At 44.4% G+C, this 27,601-nt stretch overlaps 1 long non-coding RNA gene across 1 annotated transcript; it reads right to left on the reverse strand.

Moving 5' to 3' along the window:
- Nucleotides 1-27,449, reverse strand: LOC106834408 (uncharacterized). Its single transcript, XR_001398843.3, has 3 exons — nt 27,230-27,449; nt 21,745-21,938; nt 1-8,329 (listed from the first exon to the last, which is right to left on the reverse strand). It is a non-coding gene; the product is annotated as an uncharacterized lncRNA (long non-coding RNA).
- Nucleotides 27,450-27,601: the final 152 nt, after the last annotated feature.

The raw sequence follows: 27,601 nt of genomic DNA on the forward strand, positions 1-27,601 counted from the left end.
ATAAACATTAATTTATTGTCTGATTATGATGGGAATTGTAGAAAATGTGGAAAATACAATATATCAGTCAGTTAGGGTCCAAACAGGAGACAAAAACCACATAGTAAATTGAACAGGAAAAGTTTAATACAAAGAATTATTAACTATAACGTGGAATTACCTACTAAGGGGTAAAGAGAATTGCAAAGAATCGAGGAAAGGCAGAATAGGAAGCAGCCCTACTCTAGAACTGAGGCAGAGAAACCAAGAGAGGAACAATCTGGAAGATGCTCGCACTTCCCAGAGCAGAGATCCAGACCCCGTTCACAATGCGGCTGCTCTGGCCACTGGATGGCGGAGAACTTCCCTGAGGGTGAGCCCTGAGAATGTCGGGGGAGGCTGCCCATGTGAAATGTCATGCCCCCACTAGTCTGGCTGAAATTTCCCGGAGGTGAGTGTCACCGGGGCGTTCTGCTAGCTGCCACCCGCCTTCTGCCTCCCGCTAGAGGAGCTGGACAATTCCAGAACCAGGAAGAAAAGCCCCATTCTAGTCCAGTGTGTCTCCAGCACCTTCTGCTGACACATCTTACCCTTGTGTCCATTGGCAAAGGAACTGTATTCCAGTGTCATAAGCAGGACAATGAAGCGTGGACGTGCAGCTGACAGGCATAAACTGATAACCAGCACACACAACAAAATATAAGAAAATAAGCCAAGATCATCGATAAATCCAACCACTGGAAAAATCTTCTGTTGTTATTTCAATAAATATTCTTCCAAAATTTTTATTGATTTGGAAGTGGGGGGCATGTCTTTTCACAGATTTTTACATAACTAAGATTATATTTTATATATGATTCATCTATATTGCTGTTTTTACTTACTATGGTAACATAAGTCTTATTTTATATCATTAAAAAAATTCCCTTTATGTCATTTTATTGGGTGTGTAATATTCCACAATGGGATATTTATTAAGGTAGCCTTCTGAGTCAACAAGAAAACACAACATCCTGACAGACAAAAGGGCAAAGGGCATGAACAAGAGGACTGCTCACTAAATAGGAACAACCATTAGACAAAGATGAGGCAATGTTAAACCTCATTAACAAAGAAAACTCCCCCTGTGATGAAAAACACGGCAAAGCTGGGCATCCACTTGTGGTCATGCTGGATTTTCTTGTCAGAAGCATCTGAGTTACTGCTCAAATCAGTTTCAGACAATGACAAAGTCTTCCACTCCAAAAGTTGTTTTTCTGTTTTTCTTCAAATGAGAATGGCTGTAAGTCATAATTTTTCAAATGTGTGTATGTGTGTGTGAGTATGACGATGTTACGTTCTCAGTAGACACCCAGATAGACGGGAACCATCACACGACCTCCAGCTCTCCCAGGGTTGCCTCCAACAAAATGAAGTGAATTTGTTTTGAAATGTCTTCCCCAGGGAAAGATTCCCAATAGGCACCTTATAGACTAAAGCTTTGGCTGTGCTTGGCACAGCGCCTGCAGTGGCTGGGCCCTGGGAAATGCTGAGGATTCCTGCAAGGAAGATGAGACCGCAGACAGGGGCCTAGCTCCTGGCCCAGGACCCCTGATTTGTTGCTGCCCTGACCTCAGTGCTGAGCATGACCAGTCTGGCTGCCTCTGCTGTGGACAATGACCGAGCTGTGAGATTTGTTCATGAAGCTGCCACTCCTCTTGGCCCAGTGCCCACCTACGTCTTGGAATGGTGGCAAGAATGCTGGATTTGGAGAGTTCCAGCTCCTTCACTAAATCATTATATGAATATGGATATGTTACATAAGTCCATGAGTGCTGACGTTCTCACCTAGAGGATTGGGTCAGTGCTTGCTCTGCCCATGTTATTGGATTACTGGGAGAAATGCAGCTACTTTAGAGGCAATATGCAAGATGGTTTTGACTCTGAGACAAACCAGACATTTTGGATTCAAATCTTGTTTCCATAGCTGTGCATCCTTGAGAAAGTTGCTTAACCTCTCTGTACTCAATTTAACCATCTGTAAAATGAAGATTATTTCTTGTAGAATTATTATGAGAATTAAATTCCATAATACATGCGAGCACTAGAAAAAGGCCCAGAACTAGTCTTGTTATTACTAGTACTCCCACTTTAGAAAGTTTTACTATTCCAACATTCTTTCCTACATTCTCCTCTTAATTCAGTCCTCGTGCTCTCTTTCCCAGTTCTACCAAGCAGCATTTTGTGATTTATATTTTTAGCACATTTGGTACCATCTGACACAACAAATGGCATTTTCCCAGCATAACTCTCATCTGACGTCCAAGACTACATCCACACCTCTCACACTCATTCAACAAACATTTATTGAGCATCTACTAGATTCCAGGCCTTGTGCTAGGCCCTAGAGATAGAATTATGGCTTAAACTCAGTCCTGGTCAGTTCAATCCCAGAGCTCAGTTACAACTTGGAAGGCAGACAAGTAAACAAACGATTTCAGAACCAAGTGATAAGTAGGTCATAGAGTCAAGAAGAAGGTTCTGTGAGAAGTAGAGGGGATGGATTAGCTCTTCCCACCAGGACTAGGAAGGTTCCACTGACCCACCTGAGCACGGCTCTGACTGTACTTGGCAGGTGAAGAGGAAAAAGGGAACAGAATGTGCAAGGGCAGGGCGGTGCGAGCACGTGGCCCTGTTCACAAGAGGTTAGAGAGTTGGCTCTGACATAAGTAAAGGGGATGTAAGGAAGAATGACTGCAACAAGTGGAACGAAAAAAAAAGCAGAGACTAGCAAAGACTTTGAAACTGGGAGTTTGAACATTTTCCTAGAAATTAGGGATTTTAAAAAATAGCCACCAGCCGGGCCTGATCTAATGAGGTCAGCAGCTTTAGAGGTTGTGTTGAATATGGGGCATGCACTATCTATTTAGCCACAGAGCCCACCACGCCCTATTGCCTTACACTGAACCCCTGCCATTGGACTTGTGTTTGCAAACTTACACAGTCTTAGTCAGTTACTAAAGAGTTTATTCCAGGTATTTACTTCCTCAAATCCCTCTGGATGCTGGCAGGAGAAGATATTTTGTGTAATAGGGTGCAAGACTGTAGGTGGAAAGAGCAGCTGAAAAGCTACTGCAATAAAATGGAAAAGATAGAAAATAAGTGTCTGCAAGGATGTGGAGTAACCAAAACTCTCATACACTACAATCCCTGGAAGTATCGACGCGCACAACCACTTTGCAAAACTTCTTGGCAACATCCATTAAGCTGAACCTCTGCAGGCCCTATGACCCAGCGCTTCCACTCCCAGGATGTGTCCAACGGCTCTGTGTACGTGCATGCACCCAAAGTCACGTACAAGACTGCTTGTAGCAGCAGTATTCATAACTGCCCCAAACTGGAAGCTACCCGGATGAGCAGTATATTGTAAATAAATGAATTGCCGTATGTTCACACAATAGGTGACGTGCAATCGAGTGCTCTGTGTCTACGCACAACAACGTGGGTGACTCTCATAATATAACAGTGAATGAAACAAGAGAAATTCAAAAGCGCACATGCTGAATGAGTCAGTGTATAAAAAGTACAAATATAGGCAAAACTAAAATTTACTACTTGATAGTGATTAGCGTTGATAGGGGTGCAGTGCAGGCCTGGAAGTGGGCAAAAACAGGGCTTCTGGGATATTGATGATGTTCTAGGTCTTGATCTGGGAACAGGTTCCCTGACTGTGTTTAGTTTATAAAAAGTCATTGAACTGGAAAAAGCGTATTAATGATATGTGCACTTTTCTGAATATACTTCAATGAAAAGGTTTTTACAAATTTAAAAAATAAGTTCGAGGTCACTACAAATAGTGCTATTGCAATAGACCAGCTGAATGTTAATAAGACCTTAACCAGAGAAATGACGGTAGTAATTACTCATTTATTCATCCATCCCTCCACTCAATTTCAATCTACTCTGCTTCAAATACTCCGCTAAGTGCGAAGGAAACCAAAAGCTACAGCACATGCAGGAGGGAGATATTAAACAGTCAACCGCTCAACTAAATGCTTTCAGAAAGGAAAAGGCAATGGATGCACAAAACAAGGTGATGACAGGCAGCAGAAGTGGTCAGCATTGAGGGATGTGGGGGGCTCCTTTAGACAGCCACTGTGCTGCCCCATCTTAGGCTGTGGGAATTCAGCACTTCTGCACCATTAGTGGTGTTACATTCGGAGGATGCTAGTGTATCCCAAGCTGTCAGATTTTGCTTTGTACTGACAGCAAGATTTCAGCAACGCTTCCCTGTAGGGGGTATCGTATGTCACGATGTGGCGTGATCACCATGTCATAGCACACAGCATCCTGTTAGTCATACCGATGGTTCAGGTTCACAGTGTCATCAGAGGGCACTGGGAAGTGTCTTTTGCTGTGTGCTTGCGTGATTCTCAGTGGATATTCTCCACCACTGTTGGGCCTGTTTTTAAGATCCTCAGCTGTTTGCCTCCAAAGTGGCCTAATACCAGACACTCTGACAGCGTATTTAACACGCTCTTCATCTCAACATTTTTCCCTGAAATGTTTTTCTCTCCAACTGCCTGGCGATTCTGAACATAATTGGTGTTTCTTTGTTACCTGGCCTTTCTCAAAAAACTTTACTTCTGAAAGATTTCTTAAAACTTCCTTTTTCTTTTTAATATCCAAATAATTTTAGATTTCACAGTTAGTCCAAACATCCCTCTATTACGTGAGTTAGAGAGCTCACTGGAAGAAAAGGTACAGATATTCTTTAAGACAGATCAACATTAAAATTGAAGATTTTTAGTTTTTAATAATATCACTGGAGACTCTAAAAATAAATGTGCTATACAAATGTAAAATTTTTATCACAATTTTCCATGTGGAACACGCAGCAAAGACAACTTGAAAATATCTCAGCTTTTCAGAAGGAGTTATTGCCAGGTTTGATTTTGTTTCAACATTGGTGCTGTAGTCTGTCCTCCCGTCTCTAAAGCCTGTGTGTTTTGAGGGCCCAGCTTAGATATTAGCACTTGTGTGAAAGCTTCCCTGGTAACCCTGAGCAAGAATGCCTTCAGCCAGCCAACCTGTTGTCCCTGTTGTTTATACCTTTCTCACACATGACTATACCAGGGCATGTCTATATCTCCAACTGGCCTATGAATATCTTGAGAAAAGGGACTGTATCTTTGTATCTTTCACAACCCAGCATCATCACCACCACCATCATCCCCATCGTCATTGTCATCATCAACATCACAGGTAATACCCAACGAGCGCTTACCCTTCAGCAAACACTGGGCTCACTGTCTTAATAGCCTTATCTCATTTAATTCTCCCAACAATGCCGTGAGGAAGGTATCATTACTACTCACTCTTCACACATGAGGATATGGGAGCATGGAGGAACTAGGTAACTTTCTTCAAATTCCTTGGTGCAAACTAAAACCCCAGAGAGTCTGGCTCTGGGATAGCCTCATATCTTCCATGCCACATTGCCTCTTATGTAGCACAGAACCAAGCATTATTGAAGTTTATAAACGTGTGTTGAGTAAATTGGCCCCAGAGCGCAGCAGTGGCTGTAAATTGGTGTGAACAGAACAAATAGGAAGTGAATTCTAGCCTCACAAGTGTTTTGTGGTGAGTTTAAGAGAAAGGCTGAGGGTCTTTATCCCAAGACCACCAGTGACCTCCTTGCTGAATTGGGGTCTCTAATGTATCCTTGAAGCACCCTGGTTTTCCCATGAGCATGACACTCCCTGAACAACAGGTCATATAACCACTGTCTCCTATAGTGTCCATCCAGCTGCTTGCAGAATTCCCCAAGAGGCACGCTGTGAGGACAGGTGGGGCTCTTGGAATGGAATGGATACATACTTAAGCAGTTGGCAGCGATGCGCTTTTTCCATTCCCTTTATTAACTCCCATTGACTTCCATTATAAAAATGAAGATGCATTCCCATGGGATAAAACATTTGGCCTCACTACTAGACAAAAAGGACCTGTACGAAGGAAACAAATCCTTTCCAATCAGCTGTTTAAAGGAAAAATGGTAATGGATGAGAGGACCTGAAAGAATAATGATAATCGTCTTCGGAAAGCAATGTTGAACCACATAAAACATTAAGCAGGAAAAAAAAATACCTTTCAGGAAATAAAATGGAGGAAGTAGGCCCAGCAAAGGAGTTGAAGCAAATGTGGGCATTCATTTATTTACTTCCTTTTTTCACCCATTTATTCATATTTTCACCATAAACCCCTGATTTGTGCTGTATGCATTCTGCTTGGTACAGGGGGAAAAAGACAAGCTAGAAGATACTCAAGAAGTAATATCAGGAGGACTCACTCTTGGGTGGATATGGAGGTGTTATAACAGAGCAGTGACGACACGGACATTAGCATCGAGAGCCAGCATGGTGCACCGGCCCTGGTCTGTGGCAGGAACCCAGCTCCACGGTTCACGAAGCTAACTGGAGCTAGCCATTCAACCTCACCCTATCTCAGTTTCCTCATCTGTAAGGTGGGGAAGATAGCAATCGCCGACACAAAAAGGTGGTTGTAAGGATTAAATGAATTAATATTTGGCAATCACTTAGCAATGGAACATAAATGCAGTTCTATCATTTGTTACCTGCAAAAGTTTGGTAAAAAATCAATTTCTTCATCTGTAAAATGGGAAAATGCATGTATATATCATATATACACACACATACACACCTAGAGGTACACAAATATGTCTATGTATCTAGGTACATAGGTGTATACCTAGATATGTATGCATATATATGTGTGTGTGTATAACATAAATATACAAAGTGTTTGACAGTGCCTTACACCCAGAAAACACTCAAGTAGCTATGTGTTAAGCACTATGCCAAGCTCTATATATCTATCTAATTTATATAATTTTGTTATATAATTTATATAATTTTGTTATTTTATTATTATTTAATAGGGAATCAGACAGGAGGATATAACAAATCTTTTATATATTTTTAAAAAACACTATTTGCTGAGCCCCCATCATGTGCAAGACCCTGGGTTTCTATAGAGAAAAGAGATAGATGTGGCTGCTGTCCTGGAGGGTGCTTGTACTGAGCCTGCTGTTGCGGCTTGGGGCAGGTGAGCAGACGATGGTGTCTCAGACACAGCAGATTAGGGGAAGAGCAATGTGGTGGGGGAGTCCATGAGGTCGGTTTGGGTTTATGAGGGTAACTGGAGGACCGACAGGAAGACACGCAGGTTTGGAATTGCGGGAGAGAATGGGGTTTGTTATGGATTTGGGGGGTCTCAGAAGCTGGATCGGGGAGAGTGAGGACACCAGGCTGCACAAACGGAGTGAGAGGCAACAGAAGGTGAAGAATAGAACTCTTGATAACTCTAAATTTCTTAAGATGCAACTAGAGAAAAAGTTGCAATGATGGAGACTGAGAAAAAAGTCAGAAAAGTAAGAGACTGAGGATTCTGCAAGAAATATAGACAATATAGAGGAGCAAACAAACAAGATCATGTTCTTGAGGCTAGAACACCAAAGGCATTGGCCCAGGAGCCGAGAGACCTGCACAGGCTTCGATACATCCATGTCGACAGCAAATTAAAAAGCCAGATTTTGAGACAGTTCCCACATCGTGAGGCTCCTGCTGTCCAGCAGCTTCTCATTTCCTGAAATTTGCTCACATTCGGCTCTTACCAATTCCTTAATTTATAGTTTACCAAGAGTTCTCTCCCATCTTGTCGGGGCCTCATCATGAAGAATCAGGCAGAGCTGCGGTCATTATCTCCCTTTACAGAGGAGGAGGAAATGGGTTCAGAGAGGCTCCATAATGTCGGAGGTCTTGCAGATTTATTGACATCCTGCAACATACTTGCTGTTCTGTACCTGACCCTGGCCTTGGAGAATTGTGTCTTCTGAGATATATTTTCAAAAATTATGCTCTCCAGGGTCTTCGAGGAGCATTTTGGATCCACATGAGCCATGACATATGGAGAGTTAACTTCCTTAAATCCTTTGGAAAGTGAATAAATAAAGAAACACATTGGGGACTACACCAGGTATTAGAGCGTTTTTACAGTGGCGGACAGAAAGGCAGAGAAACACGTCACTATGTGTCATTACATCCCGCCCTCTCCCCTACCCGCAACAGACAGAGCAACCAGGGTGAGTCTCCAGGGATGGCCTGGGCAGCAGCCAGCACATGCTTCCTTCCCTGTGGGGGCTGCAATTCCCATGTCCAGTGGTCCATGGTACACATGCCATCTCTCGTGTTTTCACGTATCACTGCTGCTGACTTGGGATGTCAGCTTCGACTCTGGTGCCCTTCCTCCTGTAGTTCAGTCAGACCTTCTTATTTCTGAAGTCAGCAGCTTCCTTAAAGTGTAAAGACACAGGATGTCATAACTCAGACACCAAACAGCAGGAGCCACCAGGGAGGGGAGGGAGGAATGAAATGATGTTGTATGGCTGAGCTGAACGAGGCATGTATGTGGTGAGTGGGAGCCTTGGGAGGATGAAGCTGAGGATGTCAGGCACCAAAGCCACTGTGATGGGTGTCCAGTTGACACCTCGTATTTAAAGTCCAGCGCATATGCAAAAGATGTGGAGTTTGGATCTGGGCAACCAGAGCAGGGGGTAGAAGGAGCTGGATCCAGCCCCTTACTAGACACAGATAGCCAAGAGGTGGTCAGGCTCCAAGAGGACACTAGCGTGCTGCTCAGTAAACCGAGGCTGATGCCCTTGTGAACGAATGGAGCCCATTAGAAAGATAGGGGACGGTGGCATTTACAGGCTGCACACCAACAGCCAGGTGCAAAGGATGCCAAGAATCTGGCAGCAGACTCCTTTTACATTCCACAACCAGGTAGGCCTGCAAGGTTGCTCAGATCAAGATTAATTAGTCTGATCTTGTAGCTAGTAGCAGCCAGGACTCAGCCGAGAGGAACCAGGAGCTAGGAGACCTAGCCCCAGAGAGGGGCAGGGGCTGGAGTCAATGAAGGCACCAGAGAGGGCCCAGTGTCCGTGCTGTCAGATGCACTGGAAGGGAGCTGCAACTCCCAACTCAGTGTATTAACATGTGTCCAGCTGTCTTGGTCCTATTTCACAGGATCTTTAATGTGGCAGACATTTGGCCGACCGTGACTTTGAGGACAAATTTTCTTCAACTTATGATGAGGTTATGTCCCAATAAACTCATCATAAGTTGAAAATACTGTAAGTCAATAATGTACATAATAAACATAACCTACCAAACATCATAGCTTAGCCCACCTACAATTGGGCATAATCGTCTAATGCGAAGCCTATTTTATAATAGAGTGTTGAATAGCTCATGTAATTGATTGAATACTGTACTGAAAGTGAAAACCAGAATGGTTGTCTGGGTACAGAATGGGTGTGAGTGTGTCGGTTGTTCACCCTCATTATCACATGGCTGATGGGAGCTGCAGCTGCTGCCGCTGCCCAGCATCGTGGCATACTGCTGGCTCCGGGAAATGATCAAAATTCAAAGTTGGAAGTCTGGTTGCCACTGAATGTGTATGACTTTGGCACCATCACAAAGTCAAAAAGTCGTAAGTCAAAACCATCCTTAGTTGGGGACCACGTGTATTTAAATTACATTACTTTTTCCCATAAAAGTTCAAGTTTTAGATAGCTTGCTTCATTCTTTTAAAAACAATTTAATACACGATAGAAATATATACCTTTAGTATACATATATAAATAGAAGTGTAATAAACATATAGAAAAGTGTAATACACATACATAGTGTACAGCTCACCGAATTTTCACAAACTGAACACACTCATGTAACCTGCACCCAGATCCAGAAATAGAACATACCAGCAATCTAAAAGGCCCTATAATACTTAACTCTTTATTAAAATATATATATATGTATGTATATATATACATGTACGAGAAATTCTTGCCAACCCCAAGAAATACCTTTCTGACTTAGGTTGAAAGTGAACAAGGAAATACCATGTGATGTGTGGGTTTTCACTCTTTCCTGCACTTTCTGTACAGATCTATTCTACACAGGGAATTACACCTCGTCTCCAACTTGCCCAGCAAAGCCCATGGAGATTCACTTTGACTATGTAGAATGGACCCATAGGTGTTCACAGTGGCTGCTCTGCTATGCCGTCACTCAGGAGTCGTCCCTGTGCCTGGCTGAATGGCCCGAGTCCTTCTGATTGACTGATGTCCTGCACATCATCCTTCTAAGCTTGGAGGCAGCAGCCAGCACAGAGTGGGTAATTTCCGCAACTGGCACTTACACTTTTCATGCGAGTTCCAATAGAATGCTTGACACCATTCCTTTACAGGGCATGGGCACCTTGGAATTACTAAAGAGTCTGCTTCCAGGGTATTTTGAGCCCAGAGTCTTTGCTGAGGATTAGGAATGGGGCATGGGGGGCGGGGTGTGGGGTGGAGTACAAATATTCCTCTGAAACTGTATGCAAGGTTTTCAGTGTTTTTCTGGGGAGATTCTCAAAGTTACCTAATATCCCCACACCCTGCCCTTCTCTCTGAAAGATTAAGAACCTCTCTATTTGCGAGTTATTCGAGGGCAGGGACATTGATCTTCGACTTGCACCCACACTGAGATTTTTTCCCATGTTCCCAGCCACCAGCCTGTGTAATGGAAAAAACTGGGAATGTGGATCCAAACACACTGCCCTCCCCATATGTAACTCAAGTAACTTTTTCAAACTCTCAGAGCCTTAGTGTTCTCAGCAGTAGAGTGGGTATAATAATGCCCACCGCATTATTTATATATGTATATGCATGTCTTACAGGGTTCTTGGCTCATTGAAGATTTCACAAAGTCCAACCACCTCCACTTTTCTCTCTGATACGTCCAGGGCCAGCTGAGGTGGGGAGGAAAGTTGGACTCTGGGTGATCTGGATTTTTCAGACCGACAGCCAGTATGAAACTGAGGCTGGCCACGAGATGGTCACTTCACCCAGAATGGTCACAGAGCAGCAGAGAGAGCAGGGCATCCTTGCGGGTCTCGGGTGATTAATAAATCTCATGACTTCCAGGCTCCTGGAGAGCCCACAGCCCTTTAAAGGGCCCCTCCTGTGAGGCCCTGGTCAATTAGGGCTGTGCCGTGCAGACTGTCAAGCTCACGATTTACTTCCTTGAAACAAGTGTTTTAAGAGCATAAACTCTGCCCGCATCCACCACTGGAATTTGCACCATGCTAGGCACCCAGCATGGAGTCAAGAAGTGCCAACTGAATTTAAAGTTCTTAATAATGATGTCTACGGCTGAGTTTAGCCTGAAATTATAAGCAAAATGGTGTATGTGAAAGCCCATATAGTTCCCTCTGCCCCCCAGGGAGAGGACGGATAGCTTTCAGCAGATTATCAAATGGTGAGAGAGGTTGATGGTGAGCTCCTTGAAGGAAGATCTACCCCTTGTTCATCTCTATGTGTCTTTATACACACCAAATACTCCATAGACGTGAGTTTCAGGGGAACCATCAGACCCTCCTGATTACTCACGATTGACTTACAGGTGCTAAGTGGATAGTGTGCCCAATGACTGGCTTTCTGTCCCAGTAACTACCGCCTAACTCGTGCACAGCCCCAGCCTCAGAGGGCGGTGATCCTTGCCCTGAGGTTCTCTTCTACAGAAGAAAAAGAAAGTATATCAGTTAACAACTCCTAGAATTTGATTTAAATTTTCCACTGTATAACCATCCAGACGGCAACTCTAGGAGGTAGAGAGGACAGAAAATAATAGCCCAGTATGACGGTGATAACAGTAATAATAATATCAATAACATCTACCATTTATGAATACATTCCTAAGCTCTACTTCTGCTCATGGCGGTGATTTCCAGATTTCCTTCCAGAACCACACAGATTATCCAATTCTGATTTTAAGTCAAATTGTACAATGGCTGGGCAGCCTTCCTCAAACCCTGGCAAAGTTTCCATTGCCCACAAGATGGCGTTGAGGGGTGAACCAGAAACCTCCAGGTCTGGATGTCCTACGTGAGCACAGTGCTACCCCAGCATAAATCTACTGTCATTCTCCAGCAGGATCTGCTAACAGTTCTGGGCCAAGGAAGGAGAAGGGACCTAGGTAGATGTATCAGTTTTCTGTCATATGCTCAGTTCTACATTGCATGCTTTGTTTCAGAGCAAACTCCCTAGGAGTTCCCCGGCAGATGCTACAGGTACTTGATAATCATGTGCTAAACTAAACTGAATTGATTTCACCAAAACCTCCTTAGGAGCCCGGCTCATATCTTCCTTATTGAGTTTCCATCTAACATAGACTGATAACGGTAGGTGCCCAATCTGCTGAAGAATTGATGAAGGATGTTGCCTACAATCCCCTGAATGCTGGCCTTCTCTAGATAGGGTGGGATAGATTTCACATCCAGAAAATAGTGAGGTTACTGTTGAGAGTTGAGATTCTGGGGAGGAAAGAGCAGGGTCAGCTGGAAAGACAGCTGGACCATGAGAATGCTGATCTGCTCTCCAGGTCTACTCCTCTGACCCTTAAGCAAATCACCATGAGCCTCAATGTCTTCATCTTGAAAATAATTGTAGTTGCCACGAATAGTTTATATTATTGAAATAATCAAATATGCTAAGGAATGCAAATTATCATGTGGAAAAAAAGTCACTATGAGGAATACAAAATGCCATACACATGACGAGAGTATTTATTACCTTTTAGTAGGAGACACCAAATATGGTCAAACATTAAGATTCTAGAGTCAGGTCTGGGTCTGAATCTCAGCTCTAGCATTTATTAGCGGTGTGACCTTACATAAATTATGTAACTTCATGAGCCACAGTCTCCACATCTGTAAAATGGGGGGAATAATAGTACAAACTTCTCAGAGTTGTTGTGAGATAAATATCAAGTATTTAGCATAATGCCTACCACGTGGTTAGGACTCAAAATGGTACTACTGATAATATTAATATTACATGTACAATTTTTATGCCACCTATATTGTGAGCAATGGTATGCCAACTTGTACTGACTCCCATGAGCCAATTGTGTGGATCTCTTTCCACTTTTGTGCTCAGTGACCTCTCTTTGGTAGCCTGAAATTGGACATGGTGGAATGTCCAATTGCCATGAAAATTGCCAATGCTTCAAATCTAAATTGTTCTTTTGTTTTGTTTTCCCACAGAGTCAGTTTACCAGTATCCCCATGGTTATGAATATTGAATGTGTTTTAGTTTAGGTTCACTAGAAACAGTTCCTGAGATAGAGTTTCATATGCAAATGAGTTACTAAGGGAGTGCTCTGGAGTGAATTCTGTAAGGGAGAGAGGGAAGCAGTGGAGGGCAGGGGAAGATGGGGGTTCAGACGAAGCCTGAAGGGCACTGCAGAGAGTTCCCACCTTGATGCCAGAGGGCCAGGCTTTTATACTCCCGTATTAGTTGGCCATTAACTACTGACCACCTTCTAGGGGGAATGTAGCTTTCCAGGCATTTCTGGGTGAGACAGCTCCTGATCTCAGAGTAATTCTCTGGAGAAGTGTCCAGCTGTGAGTCACTGACGTCCAGTACTGCTGAGCGGTGGATGCACCAGCTCAGTAAAGGGGATCTGACTGGGGAACCAACAGCATCTTCTACAATACAGAAATAGATCATTGTCCTAGACATTTGAACTAGGATAGGTTTAGGAAACCACTTCTCCTAAGTGTGTAAAGCAATACAGAAGGATTGTTTATTCAATCAACAAATATTTATTTCCGTGAACTACATTCCTGGCATGGGATCAAAGCTGGGCAGTTACGGGTGAATACAATCAGTTGTGGGATCCCTGCCCTGAAGGAGTTTGCATTCCAGCTCTAGAGACAGCCATTAACCAAAGGTGCCCGCAAATAACCGTGCATTTACTATGGTTGCTGTGAAAGGGAAAAGGAATATAGTACTCTTGGGTGTAAAGAGAGGGATTTGGTAGACAAGGAGGCCCCAGAAGGCTTCTCTACAAAAGTGACAATTGAGCAGAGATCTGAAGCATGAGTTGGAGCTTTCTAGGTGCGGGAGTGGGGTGGATCTAGAAGCGGGAGGGACTGACATCAGGCAGGAAAGTGAATCTCCCTTGGGTCTAGCTCCAGGGCAAGCTTGTGCATGGAGATTAGTCCTTGAGACCCAAGGGGTGGGATGGCTCTGAGAAGCCAGGCGAGTGGGGAAATGAGGAAGCAAGGAGAGTTAGCTTTATTCTTCTGAGAAGGACCATACTTAGAAGGCAGGCCAACTCTTCCCTATTTCTACCGAGATTCTAGAACTCTCCATTTGGAAAACAAGACTATTTTTATACTCTTCATGTTTTCTAAGATTGGTTACTTTCTGTTTTTCTTTGATGTTTAGAAAAGTGCCTTTTGAAAATCCCCTCCTGATTTAGCTGTGCCAAGGAAAGGAGGGTGTGTCCTTACTGAGTCCTGAAGCTAAAAGACAGAGGAGTGATAGGTTTCTATATATATACATGGGTGTGTATGATGCATATAAATGTGTGTGATCCTGTGAGCACATGGGCATGAGTGTTTGTTTGTGTGTGTGTGTGTGTGTCTGCTTCGGTGAGCAGGGCTGGGAGGTAGAGAGTGGAGCTGGGGGAGAAAAGTGGCCAGGCAAGTCCTGGAGGGAGGAGGAGGGGGAGGGGAAGAGTTCATTGCTGCTGCTCAGCCCATTATTAAAGAGAAACAACATTCCCAGCAGGAGGCAGAAGGGCAATAAAACCAGTGGCTCCACAATTTATGATGCTAACTGAGATTCCATAGTTTGAAGCTAGACTATCCCCAGAGCATCAAGGTCAACAAGCCGCCAATGCCCATGCTCCCAAAGAGCTCCCCCGTGCCCACCTATTAATCAGCCCATTGCTGAAAATGCACCAACGAGCTTTGCCCTGGAAACATCATTAATAAACAGGGACAGGCCAAATTGCTAAGAATTCCAGGATAAGGGCAGGAAGGCAAGGAAAAAAAATATTTATATCCACATATGTGCGTGTTTGCGTATGGGGTGTAGCCTATTATGTATACCGGGCCATCTATTACAGAGGTCATATATAAATGCGTCTATTCATTTTCCATATATTTTATATTATATGAGAGATTTTCAAGCTTTAGAATCTTGCCAGATGGAATTAGAGCAATTGTTCTTCTGCTGAGACTTGGGGAAATTAATGAGGTCCGCACATGGAGCCATGAGAAAATAGAAATGTTTTTTCTTTTTTAAAAAAAGTGCCCAGTTTCCAAAAATACAGCAGCCACAATCCCAGAGAGAGCGATCAGTTTAGTGGCTAATCTTGAGGCCCATCAGTGGCCCCAGCATATCTTTTGGGTTATTGCAATTCTGAATGGAGCTTTAATCAGCTTAGCCCAGCCTGGGCGCCAAGGGCCTGCAGGCAAAGGGCATTTTCCTACAAATCCTCTGGAAACCATCTCCTCTACTCTAAATAAATGGATCATTCTCTCTCTAGCTCCATCCTGGAGCGCAGAGCTTAACTTTCTTTTGTGTTTAGGAAAGAAAGCAGTAAGAGGGAGGAAATCTATGCAATCTGAGCCCCAAAGAGCATTTTCTTTGTAGTGAGTCTTCAGTATTGTCTGGGAGTTTGGACCCCAAGTTGGAAATCTCAGCCCCGAAAATGTGTTTCTGTTTTAATGTTCTATCGTCAAAACTTTTCCTGGATTCTCTGTTCCCGTCAGAGACCACCCTGAAAAGGCAACTCTGTGCCACTTTTGTCACTCTCCAAGTCCCATGGGACAAGTCTCTGGCCAACATGGTGACCTCCCATTCTGATGGCTTGCCTCATAGAATTCGGGGGGTGGGGAAAGGAGAGGCCAGCATCGGGTCCCGCCTGGGTCGGATGAGCCAGCTGGTCCCAAACAAAGCCACTGCTGGCTGGCTTCCTCCCTCTGCTCCAGTCTTTGCCTCCAGTTTGGAACAGGAAAGGCTTTCTGTCAGCAATCACCCCCAAAGGGTGTTTTCCTATTGCTTAACAGACCTCAGAATCAGACATGCTGTCTGTTTTCCCGGTTCCTTGGCTCCCTGCAACCCTGTCTTCTGTTTGGGGCTGCCTCAGAGGGAATCCAGGGAATTTATAATGTGTCGTGTTTGGTCTGAACAGCAGAAAATGGTTCAGGGGTAGATTTTTAAGGGGCTTTTCTTGCTAGCAGTGTAGGGCAAGGCATATATATTCTTTTACATCCGTGTGTATCGAAATGATATTTGGGGGATTTTTTAAACTGCCATTTATTGAGCAGGTACTATACACTGACACTGTATGTTAAGTATTTACATCCATCACACAATATCCTTTGATGAAACAGAAACTCAAAAGGTAATTTCCCGAGATCCCAGAATGGGTAAGGACAGGAGTTGCAGTTTTAACCCAAGTCCGTCTGATCCAGAGCAGGCTCTGTGTCCCCATGAATCCTATTCCACAGTCATCAAACATCAGAACTTCCAATAAACAGAGTTAAGCTCACTAAACTTTGACATTTTAAAGGTGGACTATTGACCCTGTCAATTGGCTAGTAGTAGAAAAGAAAGAAGAACTCAAGGAAGACAGAGTTCTTTGTTCTGTGTCTCTGTGTGATGAAAAGATGGGAGAGGGGGCCTTTCCCCTTCTCCTCTAGTCTTTGCAGAAGGTCTTTACCTTCCTCACTGAGCAAACACGGAAGGCACCTACTGAACCACCAGGAACGGAATCATTCATTTCATTACCCCAAATGCACCCTGGGCAGGAGTGATCATCTGAGCTGGGAGCATGGCACCTGGAAGATCAAAGGCAGCTTCCATCTAAGAACTGAGCTCAGTACTTGGCCAACACCAAGGCCCTCATCATGGGAGTCCCTGAGAGGGTTGGGTCCTCTGCACACAGCCAAGCTGAGTGCAGCTTCCTGGGCTGGCAGCCCTAGGAATGGATTCTGACTCACAGACTTCCAGAGAGAAAAAGACGCAAGCCATGGAGCCAAGGGAGATGGGGAGGACAGCAGCTGCTGTTGTTGTTTCTTTCTCATCTTCTTAAGGCTAGAGGGAGGACCCATGGTGCTCCTGATGGCTGCTGGGACGTGAGCTATGTTCACTGAATAGAAGCATTTTACTTTTAATTAAAAACACAGACTCTCTGACCTTAACAAGCTGAGCTAGAGAAGGAGGAACCCAAAGGCAAGCTTCAAGGCAGCTTTGGGGAAACTGAATTTGAGTTCTACTAAACAATTTCGTGACCTTGAACAAGCTATGTTATTATGCTGTGCTTTGGTTTCCCCATTAATGTGGCTGGCACTTAATGATTCTTGTTGATCTAAATTGTTATAAATGGGATTTTCCGACCCAGCTCTAAGCAGTGGCTTTGACTTCCATGGTATCTTCATTATTCACGTTGCTCCTCAGAAGGAAGGGAAAGGAAATGAACACTCGTCAAGAATTTACTCTGTACCAGGTACCATATCAGATACTTTGCAATCACTCATCTAGTTTCATCTTCATCCTACATATCTTTAGCCCCATATATAGAGGAGTTTCAGAGAGATTTTGAATGTCACCTGAACTCACAAGCAATGAAATGAAGTGCTACAGTTCAGACGCGAGTCTCTCTGACGCTTGTCTATGCTCAAGCTCTCTCTGACCCTTGGGATCATACTTACACGTTTTTACACTCACACTAAAAATGAGGAATGATTCCTCTTGTGCTGCATGTACTCTATATTTCTCCCTCTGTATTACTTCCATTTGCAAATGGACCCTGGACCAGTTCTTTGCAAATTATTATCTTCATGTCCAGCTGTTCACCCATCTCCATTCATCTAAGCCTAAAGGACTGAACAGGACACTTCAGCTATCTCCTTTTCACTTGAAGCTAAATGCCCCCAATCCAACTTGTCCTTGGGCCTATAGCTAAGACTATGGAGTAGAGTAGGTAACAAGTGGTGTTAGCTGGGTACGGCAAATGAGCATGCCTCACCTCACGCTCCCAATCCACTTCCTCTCCTGACTTCCCATTTTGGGGTTGATAGGATGATATTCTATCATCAACCAAAGTTGTTGGGCCAATGCCATATAAGGCCTCCCTTGGCCAGGGCCTGGGCCTCAGGAGGTGCCCAGATGACCCAGGGTCATCGATAGGGGTAGCAAGGATGACAATTGAGAGGCGCAGCAATTTCAGGGAGAGAAAATTAACTCAGTGGTCATATATACCAAAAGCCAAGTGGTCATTCATCCATAAAAAGATGTTACTTAGCCTTTCAAGAGAAGTGAGCCACCAGTGCCTATAGGAGAGAAGACTAAGAAAAAATAACCTCAATTTAACGGGGCACTTCATCCTCCAGCTTCACACTTCTTCCTGTAGACTTTTCATTGGCCTCCCTACTCCTTTTATTGCCTCAAAGCAAACGTATTTTCGTGTGATGGAGCGTCAAGGCTTCAGGGTGTCAGGCCTTGTGTCTGTTCCTCTATTGTTTACTAAGAGACAACGCACCTCGAGGAACTCTTGAGTTTTTAAAATCGGATTTTTTTTTCCCTTTCTGAACAACAGGCTCCTGCTCTGTTTGGCTCTACCCGGTTCTGTCTGGCCGTGCTCTGTCCTCTGAAATATCTTCCCTGCCTCGGTTCTCCTTCTCATTTCCAAAGCCAGTCCCTTCCTGCTTCTCCCTTGGTTTTGCTAGTGGAACCCCATGATGTCTGTTCCAGCTGTGTATAATTACCTCCCTCAGGCTTTTAGGGCTGAGTGACTCAGCACTGTGCCTTGTTTTCTGTTTTTTTTAAAGGAAGCACAATATTTATTTAACATAGTCCTGCCATTATCACGGCCACTGGAGGCTGATTCATGTTTCCCTTATATAGGCAGCACCTACAGTTCTCGAGTTACATTGTACGAAGGAGTCAGATCTGGGAATTAGAAGCAAATGGACTTGAAGGCCACCTCTAACTATCTGTGCTCGTCATTTAGCCTCTCTGAGCCTAGTCTTCTCATCTGTCAATAGGAGTCATGGCACATATCTCAGCGGGTTTTTATGAAGGTAAAGGGAGAAAATGAATGTAACAGGCCTCATGCAGAGATACCCACTGGATTGTTTAAGTCCAAACGTATTATCTCTTTTTTGTCTCAAATATCCAATCAGCAATTAACTCATACAAATTCTTCCTTCCAAATGTTTCTCATATGCTCCCAATTTAAGGTCATAATTCTGAGTTCTGAACTTTTACAATAATCTTGCAACTGATTTTTCAGCTTCTCACCTTTGTCTTTTTTATATCAGGTTGATTTTCCTAAATTGTACATCTCGTCCCTGCTCACGTGTCAGCACCCAACCCTTCAAGATCGCTCTTAACTGCAGGTCTGCCTTTTACCCCTGCATTTTGTGCCATCTCTTTGCTTCTCTATCCCCTTGTTTCCCATGTTCTTTGTTCCCCCCACTAACTATATATATTGAACCAATGCACTCTGTAGTGACACTGGGAACAAATAAAATTCAGACCAAACATTCATGTACCTTTGGACACCAAGAACCATAGTAACAAAATGCACAATGAAGCAGCCATAGAAATAAGAAGGAGGCATCAATGGAAGCGCATTCATAAGATGAGGAGACCTAGTCTCACCTTCCTCACCCAATATGCCCTTGCAGGAAATGTACATAGGCTAAAAGTAGAAAACACCAGTTTTCTAAAATATCCACGTGATGTCTACAAATATCAGCCAACATAGGAAATCTCAATAAGTTCCACACTCAAAAATCAATTAAACAAAAATTTTTGCACTATTCAGAGCCCAACTCAACTTCTTCCTTTTTTAGAGCGCCATGCAATGTGGACATGATTATGTCTCTGAAACCCAACTGGCCTTGTCTCTCATCGAGAGGGCTTCCATGGTTCCTAAATGCACCCCTCCTTTGTGCCCCATCTTAAAAAATTACAGAAAGTTTGTCTCATTCATTCATTAATCCATTTTCTCATTTGGTCAGTCATTCTTTTATGCATTCATTCATCCATGTAAAATATTCATCCATTTAAGAAAAATAAGCACCCAAAGGCATCCCTGATAACTAATGCTTACTGCTGAATCCACTCCATGGATGGTTTGCAACTTAGCAACTCTGTGTAAGCAACCCATATTGGACAGTGTGCTCCATAAGTTATAGGGTATTAAGAAAAGCATATTGGGACATGCGCTTCATGAAAGAGGTGAGAACGGGGCTAGCAACACATCTTCTACCTATTTTGAGATGTGAAGAGCATCTTGACTCCTGGCCTCTTCTCTGGAGTCACAGGGACCCAAGTCTCTCACGTTGTGCTCATCGCTCACTGAATGAGCATGAGCAGCCCAGGTGGCCATGGGTCCTTGCCTGGTCTCTCCATGATCCCCATCTCACCCCACTTCACCTGCCTGACTCCTCTCCTTTGGCTACCCTTGCCATCCCAGCCAGGACCAGCCTTGCCTGGAAGGACCCCATCCTCTGGGACTCTGAGAGGTCTTCCAGAGTCCTCTGTGTCCTCTGTGCCCTTCGCAGGTGGTATGTCTGGCACTCACCACCTGTAGATACAGCCTTGCCTCCCCTTGTTGGTCCCAAACAAGGCAGGCTCAGCCTCACCAGGAAGTGGGCTTTCAAGTGAGTTTTATCTCTCACACCTGACTTTTGCTGCTTTGATACGCCCTATCCCCCACTACATGCCAGTTGGTATTGAGGATCTGGAGTTCAGAGATGAGTAAGACATAACATATACCCTTTAAAGAATGTTTAGATTAGTGGGAAAGACAAACTCCTTTGCATAATTATACTAAACACAATGCAACTTGACAAAGGCTCAGATGACGAGAAATACAATTTCTTGGGCTTCCTCTGCCAGTCAGGAGCCACATCTGCTCCTGATTCTCACTCATTCTTTCACTCAGCAAGTATTTATTGAGCACCTAATATATCCTAGCTGCTGGGAATGCGGTAGCGAAAACACAGACAGTTTTCTCTGTCACAGAACTATAGTTTAGTAGGAGAGACAGAAAATAAATGATTAAATACTTAATTACAACTTGTGATCAATTAATTCATTAATTTAACAGATATTTATTGAGTACCTGTAATGTCCCAGGCACTGTTCTCAACACTGGACACAGTGACAAAACTACATGCATTTCCTACTTCGTAGACCTTCTAAAGAGCAGTCAAGAAACAGGATAAAGAGGTGACAGAGACTGTAATATAGTGGTAAATGCTAAGGAGAAAAATGTAAAGCCAGAAAAGGAGTAATAAAGTACGAGGTGAGGTAGAGGGTTTGAAATGTTGAATGAGGGGTCAGGGAATGCCTCCCTGAGTCAGTGACTTTTGGAAAAGGACCTTGGAGCAGTGAGGGAGTAAGGCCTGAAGATCTGAGAGAGGAGCATTCTGGAAGAGGGAATGCTAAGTACAAAGGCCTTGATGTGGGAAAGTGAGTAAAGAAAAATACAGCAGGGCCATGAAGAGCAGGGACACCTACTTAGAGTGTTCAGCAAAGAGCTCTGTGATGGGACGACATTTGAGCTGAAGTGGGAGGCTGAAGCAGTGTTTCTGCCTGGCTTATATGACTGTAATCCATTTAGGATTTCTGTTTCTCACTCTGGCTGCTTCCTATGCCTAGAACTCATTCCCGAGAAGCCTGCTCCAATGGTGGCCAACTCCTTCCGGCTCTCTCCCCCCCAGAACCTCTATGCAGGCTCCTGCTCCAAATGAGGATGCCACTCTGGCATAGTTATAGCCTGAAGAGTTCTGATCCCGCCGCCCCCACCCACCTCCACAATGCCCCATGGTAGAAAGGAGACTAACCTGGAACCTGTCCGTTCCCCACAACCATTTGGACAACTCGGACCTCTCTCTGTACCAATCGCCAACTTCCCAGCTGGGCAAGTTCCCTCCATTTAGTCCCAGCGCCTCTTCCTCTTCCAGAGGCTTCATGCTTCTGCGGTCCCAGCATGCCTTGCAGCTAGTCCTTGGTCAAGTTATGACACATTCACACTTCCCTGAAAAAGAAAAAGGCAGCAATATAGCTTCTGGAGACTTGATTATTTATGGGGCTTCAGTCTACTTGGAAAGCCTACAGAGAAAAACAACAAAGAAACATGAGTTATGAAGAGTTGTGCTCAGTTCTCTTTGCCATTTACTAGCTGTATGTCTCTAGGAATGTTGACTGCACTGGGCCTCGATTTTCTCATTTGTAAACTAGGAATTCCTTTCTCACTTCACAGCTTTTGAAGGATTCAATAAAATAAATTAATTGAAGTACCTGACACATAGTAAGTGTTCCAGTGAATATTTGTTGAATATGAAACTTCAATCTCCCCTTCAGTTTATGCCAGGGGTCAGCAATCTACAGCCTGTGGGTCAAATACGGCCCATGACTTGCTTTTATAAATAAAGCTTTATTGGAACACAGCCACATCATTAATTTACATGCTGTCTGTGAATGCTTTTGTGTTACAAAAGCAGAATTGAGTACTTGTTACAAAGACCACATGGCCCACAAAGCCTAAAATATTTACTGTCTGGTCTTTTATATAACAAGTATGTAAACTCCTGGTTTTTACCAGCATGGGACACTCTAGTGTTATGGTTAAGCACAAGATCTGCAGTCAGGCTGCCTGGGTTCAAATGCTGGTTCTCTCATTTACTAGCTTTGGAACCCTGAGGAAGTTATTTAATTTATCTGGACCTTACTTTGCACATCTGTAAAATGGGAATATTAATTTATCACGTTGGGTTGATGAAAGGATTAAATGAATCAATCTAGTAAAGTGTGTAGCACACTGCCAGGGAAATGGTTAATGTTAATCAACGCAATGGTTATTATTGTGAATGTTATATAATATTATTACATATGCTGTTCAAGCAGTTCCTCCATTAACTGGGGCTAGGGACAGTCATCAGAATCAACTTGAAACCCAAGGATCCTGGCTAAAATGCTATTGGCATATAAATATCCCTCAAGGTGCCTTGTGTATGGCCCAGGCCCCAGGATCTGGTCCCACCCTACCTACTACTGCCTATGGCTGCCTCCCATCTTCTGCTCCCTCATAGAAGCTAGTCGGTGATCTGACTTGAAGATTCAGACCTCTTGCTGAGGCTTTCCCTGCCTTGCCCTCAGCAGGCGTGGGCATGAGTCACCGCTGAGCCCAGGGTGCCAGTGAGAATGCACCTCCCTTCAGTCTGGCTTCGTAAAAGCACCTGGAACAATGATTGGCATGCACTGCACACCCTCATTCAGCCTTGAAGCTAATCACACCACAGGAGGAGGGGCATCATCTAGTGACCCCTGTGCGCATTTGAGGGTTTGACCTTACAGCTGAAGGTCAAGGGCTACAATGACAGCTCAGATGGGGAGCTGAACTGAGACAGGCAAGAACAGGTGCTTAACGACTTGGCTGAGACCCAGGCAACTGGAAACCCTGGTGCTGGGTACTAAAAAGTTAAAACCCAAGAGTTCCTGTTAAAAAAACAAGGCCAGGCAGATAGGCATCAATAGCTCCTAAGGGATCAAAAGGAAGGGGGTTGGACACAGATCCAAAACTACTTTTCAAGAGAAACTAGAGGGATGTCCAAAGAGACCAAGAAGAAGAGGAAATGTGTCTGTGTTTGTGTGAGTGCATGTGTGTGCATGTACATTCATGCACAAACATGTATCCTCTAAAGCCATTCAGAGATAAAATGGCACAAGACAGCAAGGATACATTTGATTTATCCACAATGCAAGACTTCTAACATTTCTAAAATGATTGACTCCAATTTTCTCCCTTAGAAGATTAATGACACTATTTCTGAATTAACATAATCTAATAAAATATTATGTCTGTTCTATTTTGGAATAGCATTTGTACAAAAAGTTTTAAAAAGTTATGAATTCAATCACACAAGTTTACATACCATGTTAATTGGCAAGATCACAACCTCATGATAGCAGATTCACCCCAGATCATGGGAGACTCATGCTGCCACATCAAAAGAACATACACTTTTGAGCAGCTATCAGAAATTCCTGAAGAAGACTTCCCATGAGAATCAAAAGACGTTTGATTAAGAGCCAAGCCACCTGTGGGGAGTGTAACCGAAGCTGCCACCACTTCACCCTAAATGGATAAAGATATTCATGCTGCAAAGCAAGGGCCCCAGCACACACCCCAGGTGTGGCAATATTAGGAAGTAACACTACTGTCAAGGAATGCAGGTGATTATTGAGTTGGTTTGAGCCAAGAAATTGTCTTTAGCAAATGATTACACCTTCTGGAAAAACAAAGACTTCAGCCACAAACGCCAGAACTATCTTGCCCCAAAGTCAAATAACTTTCTATCTTAAATAGCCAGACTGGCCTTGGTGAACTTTTCAAACAGGTTATCAATGCATTCGCTAAGGAAAAAACAAGTCAATTTCTCCTACTAACACATTCTTTCTCTGGCTTTATTATCACTCCAGGTACAGAATGTTGGGTGGGACAACTGAGTCCCAAAGAAGGACCCCCCAAGTGCCAGGACACAGCCTGGGATACAGTAGGCTCTCAATAAATTTGCGTTGACTTTCTGATTGACTGGTTTCCACTTTGGGCAAAGAAACCAGTCATTTATGCATTACCTGCTGCTCCTCCTGTGGAGTGTTCCAAATCTGTTTCTACTACATTCCCTTTGCTATTAGGAAGTCAATACATTTAAATATAATATTCTGGCGGAAATCAGCAATGACTTGAAACAACTTCTGATGAACATGAAAGAAAAATTGCCAAAGTGGGACTGCATTTCAACATCAAGAAGACAAAAATCGTGACTACAGAAGAACGACACGACTTTAATGTAGACGATGAAGATGGTGAAATTGTTAAAGGTTTTGTTTACCTTGGTTCGGTCATCAATTTAAATGAAGACTGCAGCAAAGGAATCAACAGAAGACCAACACTTGGAAAGGCAGCGACGAAAGAATTAGGGAAGATCATTACACATAAGGAAGCGTCATCAGAGACCAAGGCCAAGACTATCCACACCCTCTTATTCCCCAATCACTATGCACGGGTGCGAAAGCTGGATGCTGAAGAAGGCTGACAGGGAACAAATTGATTTATTTGAAATATGGTGCTGGAGGAGAGCTCTATGGACACCCTGGACTGCCAGAAAGGCAAACATGTGGGTCCTAGAGCAAATTAAGCCCGAACTATCACTCTAGGCAAACAATGATAAAACTGAGGCTGTCCTACCTTGGGCACATCATGAGAAGGCAGAATTGTTTGGAAAAGACCATAGAGCTGAAAAAAGTAGAAGGCAGCAGGGTAAGAGAAAGACCACACATGAGATGGATTGACTCCATAAGGGAAGTCATAGGCAGGAGTCTGCGGAAGCTGATCAGGGCTGTTGAGGACAGGACATTGCGGACGCCACTCATTCACAAGTTTGCCAGGAGTTGGAGCTGACTTGATGGCGTGTAACTATAAATGACGTTCTGGAAGATGTTTCTTTTCCTGATGTCATCTAAACGAATTATCCATTCCAGCTTAGAGATCAATTAGACCTATGCTTTCATTTCAGCGTGTCTGTCTGTCTGACAGACTGGTAGCGTGTTTGCACCGTACCAGCCAAACCCTCTGCAAACCTAACCGTGTCCAGAGGTAGAGGTCGGTGTGCTCAGGAACGTGAGCTAGGCGATTCAGGGTGAGCATGATGGAAGAGGGGCATACTATTGCAAATTTAGCAAACTTTTTGAAAAGACATCAGCTTCCCCATAAGCAGGCAATTCTTCAGGGTTAGCAATGGAATGCTCACTACATTGGCCTGCACTACATTCCCCTACAGGAGTGGGGAAAGGACATGAACAGGCTGCAGATGGTATCTAAGGACCACACTTTGAGGCTGGCCCTTGACTCCTCTCATTCCAGCAGGCTCCACAAACAGAGGCTGCAGAGAACAGAGAGGAGAACATGCCGCCTGGAAGCCAGGCTCCCTTCTCCCTCCTTGAGGGCATTTAACCACTTGCCACTTTAGAGATGTCCTGCACTAGGCCTGATGTTGTAGCCAAAGATGGGATTCAGGTTGCTGAACAGAGTGATGGAAATGCTCCTCCCCAAGGCAGAAAGATGGTTTGAGTCAGCTTTCAAGGTTCAGCAGTAGGTACTTTGAGAAGATGCTATTTAAGATCACCCTTGAAAGGGAAGGTGTATGAGGCACATGCCCGCAGTGCTGGCCTGCCTGAAAAGTGTGGTCCCTGCCCTTCTTTCTCTTCAGGGGATGAGGCAAATAGATCCCTCTAATGGCTGCCACGTGGAGGTGACTCCCTTCATAACTGATCATGCGTACTGAGGGCTCCCACGAAATGAAGTCACTGGAGTAAACTCATAGCCCCCAGCGAGTCTGCCTCAGGCATAAACATTTCCCAAGTGCCCACTATGAGCTCAGAGTAATGCTGGGTGATTTCAGAGGAGCCGCCTATTATTTCAACTTCTATATCACATTTGGTCCCCCCGGCAGCTTCTCACACATGGACTTCAGGGAAGTTTCCTATTAGGTCCAGAGTCAGGTGCCAGGGATATGGTGCTGAGCAAAACCCAAGATGGATAGCTCAGAATCTAATAAAAGAGCTCCTCATTCATCAGATAATCACATCGACAAAAGTGCTACTCCAAAATGAGTTAAGTGCTTGGAGGGAGAGGACCAGGGTTCTAGGCGGGTTCTGGGAAGCATAGCATAGTGGTTAAGATTAGAGACGTTGGAGCCAGTCGGCTGGGGGTCAAATCCTAGCTCTGCCAGTTTTGCTATGAGATCTCGGCCAAATCATTTGGTCTTTCTGGGCCTCATCTGTAAAACAAGGATAATAATAGCACCCACATCATGCGGCTGTTGTAGGATTAAGTGAGATCATATTTGTGAAATACCTGGAATGATGCAATATAAGTATGAAGCTGAGAAACATTTGCTGCGGAGCCCTGAGAGGGGCAGACCATTATTCCCACCCAGCTGATGAGGAGAATGGAGCTCAGGGAGATGGTGGGACCACCCCAAGGTCACACACTCTGTGTCAGGGGCAACTACACCTGCTACCCCTCAAATCTGGCTATCTGCTCCCTTTAACGCGCCACCTGCTGGGTACAGCCTTGGAAAGGGCTCACTGTCACCTCCACAGAAGCAGCCTCATTATCGTAATACATCTCTGTTTAAGAAACATAAACCACCCTTTGGCAGCTTCTCAAGTAAATGTCAGAGTCAATAAAGAGCTCCCTCCCTCACCCCACCTTCTCGCCTTTACTGCAAGACCCAGCCTTACTGGGAAACACATCAAGCTTACCCAACAGGTTTCCCCCACAGCCGTGCCAGAGCAGGCAGGTCCCAAGGAGCCCAGGCTGGGAGGGCCCACTCTTCGGGCTGCCAATGCCCCCTCTGACCTTGCGCAGGCCGCCTGCCTCTCCTCCTGTCTGAACCTGCTGCCCGGGTGGGGCTGATGTCACTAATCCCGCCTGGGTAGCTGCAGGCCACCTCAGGCTCCCAGCAGCAATTACCCACACCAGCTCCGCGCAGCCCCTGCCTCCTCCCCGCTGGCGTCTCTTCAGCCATGGCTGAGAGCCCAGCTTAGTAAAGGAATGGCCCGGCCCAGGGATGAGTGTCCCCGCCGAGCAACCTGGCCCAAGCATGACAAGTAGCATCTGCACTTGTCTAGCCT

The sequence above is a fragment of the Equus asinus genome, chromosome 15 (assembly GCF_041296235.1).
Source record: "Equus asinus isolate D_3611 breed Donkey chromosome 15, EquAss-T2T_v2, whole genome shotgun sequence".
Lineage (NCBI taxonomy): Eukaryota > Metazoa > Chordata > Mammalia > Perissodactyla > Equidae > Equus > Equus asinus.